This window comes from Tenrec ecaudatus, chromosome 13 (genome assembly GCF_050624435.1).
Source record: "Tenrec ecaudatus isolate mTenEca1 chromosome 13, mTenEca1.hap1, whole genome shotgun sequence".
Classification (NCBI taxonomy): Eukaryota; Metazoa; Chordata; class Mammalia; order Afrosoricida; family Tenrecidae; genus Tenrec; species Tenrec ecaudatus.
The window spans coordinates 18,443,853-18,448,244 of NC_134542.1; the positions used below are offsets into that span (position 1 = coordinate 18,443,853).

The 4,392-nt window shown below is 45.8% G+C and overlaps 1 pseudogene; it reads right to left on the reverse strand.

The window, feature by feature from the left end:
- Positions 1 to 601: 601 nt before the first annotated feature.
- LOC142424927 (ATP synthase peripheral stalk subunit d, mitochondrial pseudogene) lies at positions 602 to 1,084 on the reverse strand (annotated as a pseudogene).
- Positions 1,085 to 4,392: the final 3,308 nt, after the last annotated feature.

The following is a 4,392-nucleotide window of genomic DNA, read 5'->3' on the forward strand; positions in this document are numbered from 1 at the left end:
GGTGGGCTTCCTGCTCCTCAGAAGCAGATGCCAAGGGGCCATGTGGCTGAGAGGCTGAGGAGGAGAGAGACAGAGACAGAGAGACTGAGATTTCACTGCTGAGAGAGGCTGCTGGGGTTTAATGACTGTATCCTTACTGTTGACTAATCCTGGCCAGTCTGCAGCCCTGGTGGTGTAGTGGTTACTTGTTGGGCTGTGATTGGCCTGGTTGGCAGTTCAAACCACCAGCAGCGCTGTAGGAGAAAGACGGAGCTTTCTACTCCTGTAAACAGGGACAGTCTCAGAAACCCACAGGGGGTTTGCTGTGAGTCAGCATCGACTCCGTGGCGGCAAGTGAGAATCCTGGCTGTGGAACCTTGTTGACTCCCTAGTGTGGTCTGTGAGTTCCATGTATTGACGGAGCACCCCAGCCGAGTGCTGTGGGAAGATGGCTGGGTGTGAACAGGATAAAGAAGGTAGGAGGGTGGGGGGCATGTCTGACCTCTGCCCTTGGAAATAGGGAAGCCAGATACCGCAGTTAGTCTTTTTAAAAATATGTATTATTCTTTTTACTGTTCAGACTTTCTCATGGGATGGCCAACGTGCCCTCACAGACTCAACTTTATACCTTTCTGATTGGCTGATGAGGCCAGTAGGGCTACTTGGTTTTGTCTAACTTAGTTTGCGGGAAGACTTCATTCAAGGTACCAGTGGTCATCTGGTCAACTGGAATGATGGTCCTCATCTTCTCCAGCCGCTTCTTGGACTCCCCGATGCTGCTCTTTGAAAGAGACACAAACAGCGCGCAAGTCTTGACATCTTCTTTTTCGTCAACATCCACCAAGGCAGTACATTTAACCTCTGGCACAGGGATCTTCATGGTCTTAAACTTCTTGAAGTTGTCCACTAAGCTAGCCTTGGCCACGCTGGCCTTGGAGGAAGCCCAGTTGAGAGCGGGAGGCACTTCAGGGAGAGCTGCCAACCTTGAGGTGAGATCTCTTTCCAGGACCTCAGTGAGTTGGCAACAGCCTTTTGGTTGCGAGGTATGAGCTCCCCAAAGTGCTATCCAGTCGATGCCTTTTAGAGAGCATTTCTGTCCAACCATCTTGGGATCCTTCACCGACCAGAGCAGCCCACCGCTCCAGCAGCAGGGAGCTGCAGGTGGTCTTCATGTATCCATCATAGACCAGTGATTCTCAGATGGGGGCAATTTCATCTTCCTGGATATCACAAACCATTTTCCCTTGACTGGTAACCAAATGGTTGGTAGTTCAAATCGTCCCAACAGCACCCCCAAAGAAAGGCTAGCCAACATGCTTTTAGAAAGATGGCAGCCCGGATTATAAAACTTCCGTGGGAATCAGTTCTACTCTGTGACATGGGGTTATCATGAATCAAAATCAACAACCGCAACAAGTTTGCTTGTTTGTTTGGGAGGATGAAATGTAGGGTGGCTGAATATGCCTGGAGTTGTTTTTATGGTAATGGTAGACAGGGGGCACCACAGGCATCTACCAAATAGAGGCCAAGCAGGCTGTTCAATATCCTACAAAAGCACAAGCAGCCCCACAGGAGAGAAGGTGCCCGTCTACAGTGCCAACCATGCCAAGGTAAGAAACACTGCACCAGACTGAGCCCCAAGGGACGTCAGAACATGGAGATTCAATGCCACGAACGTTATTTGAAAGAATATCCTGAGGCTTTTGATAGTCATTTCCACCATTAACAGCATCTTGGACAAAAGCAATACCGTTAGAAGAGAGAATGTGGTCTCCGGAGGGAGGTTTGTGAAGAGACACCGCCCATTTGGATCTCTCTGCTCCCCAGAGAGTCACATTTGCTCGGAGATGCCTCTCTCTGAGAAGCTGCAGTTACAGCGTGTCCCAGTCCAGTGGTTTTCAGCTTCCTCTCTTTTTGGAGCTGCAAAACCTAATCTTGAAATGAAATTGTGTTTCTGTGGGAACTGATAGAGAAATCAAAGCACGCCAAATTGCCCAGGTGGCCTGCTTGCAGAAAGAGTAGACAGGAGGGGCTGAAGCCACACAGGGCTGACCTTGACCCTTCGGGGCAGAAGTCCCTCAAACTATGACCGGGGAAGAGCTGCCTCCTCAGTGTAGAATTAACTCGAGTGACATGGACGGAGTGAAACATGTAGCACCGTCCTTTCCTCACGCGGCATGACTCAAAACGACGACATCCACAATCCCCATTAGTGCTGCGCAGGTGGAATCGACAGAGTGTGGATCTAGGAAAACTGGAAGGTGTCGAAAATTAAATGGAACACATAAAGATCAAGACCCTAGGCATGAATGAGAGGAAATGACCTGGTGTTGGCCATTGAGAATCAGAGGCATACGAACAACAGTGACAAGAATGACCAGTCGAAAAGGAGTCGGTGTCACAATCATCAAAATGAACACCTCAAAATCTATTCAGAATTGCAATGCTACCAGGGATGGGATAATGTCCAGAGACCTAGCAGGAAGAGCGGAGGATGGGAAGCAATAGGTTGGTGTTCAAATCCGTCAGTCTATCTGAGAGAGAAAGGCGAGGCAGTTCGCTTCTCTGAAAACGTCCAGCCTCTGAAACCTCCATGGGTTGCTCTGATCAGAATCAACTCTATTGCAGTGAGTGTGGTTTTAGTTCTAAGCCAGCCTGGCTAATATGAATATTATTCACGTTTATGCTCCAATCACTAATGCGTAAAATGAAGAACATGAAGATGTTGCCAACTTCTGCAATCTGAAATGTATCAAGCATGTAAAACAATGCATGAATGATTACCAGTGATTAGAATGCCAAAGTTCGAAACAAAGAAGCCTCGGCCATCGCAAACTACGAAAGTGGGGCAAGACATGATGTCAGACATGGCCAGACAGAATGTTGCAAGACGAACAACTCACTCATTACAGATACATTTTTTCAACAACGTAAATGATGAGTCTGCATGTGGGCCTCGCTGGATGGCACACATAGGAATACAATGGACCACATCTGGGCACAGAGAGACTGGAACAGCTCCATGTCATCAGGGAGAACAAGGCCAGCGGGCCCCTGAAAAGCAGACTATCAGTTGTCCAGATGCAAGTTCCAGTTGAAGGTCAAGAAAGTTCAACTAAGTCCCTCACAACCCAAGTACAACAACCTTGATGATGTCCTGACTGAACTTAAAGGCCATCTCAATCAAAGATGGAAGCACTGGAAACTGAGGAGCAGGCAAGTTGTGGAATGATTTCACAGCCTAGGTGAAGAAACAAAAGATGATGAAAGAGGCAGGAAAGAAAAAAAAGACCAAAATGTCTACAGGAGATCTAGACTTGAATCTTGGACATCTCAGTTTTACAAGAGTCTTCTCCTTACAGTATTTTGTTAGACTGCTTCTTTGTGTTATTAAGTATTCTGTATATGTTTAATTTCACAATCAAATTGCTCTGAAAACAAACAAACTCCTCGGGACCAATATTGAGAGTAGCCATACCATGAGGGGAAGGGGAAGGTGGAGGGAGAAAGGGGGAACCGATCACAATTGACTTACCTATAACCCCCTCCCAGGGCAATGGGCAATAGACAAAGGAGTGGGGGGAGGCATCGGACAGTGCAAGACATGAAAAAATAATTATAATGTATAAATTATCAAAGGTTCATGAGGGACGGAGGAAGGGAGGAAGAGAGAGGGGGAAAATGAGGAGCTGATACCAAGGGCTCAAGCAGAAAGAGAATGTTTTGAAAATGATGATGGAAACATATGTACAAATGTGCTTGACACAGTGGATGGATGGATGCATTGTGATAAGAGTTGTACGAGCCCCTAATAAAATGATTTTTTTAAATTGGTATATCATGCTGCAAAAAAGTACTAATTAGCACTCCCAACAAAATTATGTATTAGATTGTGAGTTCCTTATAGTAGGTCCCATGTCTTATTTGGTTTTGTGTTCCTGACACTGATAGAGTGCCCAGTGCATGTAAGATATGTAATAAATCTTTGTTGAATTAAAATAATGATTTTAATTATAAAAAAAAGACAACACTTTCTGGTCAGATAGTTGCTGGTGGAACCCCTGACCCTTAGCCAGTGCTGGGTCTGGAGATGGATTCATCCTTATGACTCCATATTCGGCCAAACAGAAGACGGTTCTATAAGGGGAACAATCACACTATGGAGGTATACACCTTAAAATAGTCAACCATTTGAGAATGAGATAAAAGAGCAGCATTACCCAAGGGCAAAGTCCAGAAGGTCTAGGAAGCAAGGAGTGGAAACAGGAATCATGAGAAAGACCTGGGATAACTGATGTTACAATATGGAACAATATGGAACAATATCTGTATGAATTGCGTGACTGTTAATCTTCGCAGAATTCACAACGGAATGTTAAAAGTAAAGAAGAAGGTGAAGAAGGCATAGTCAAG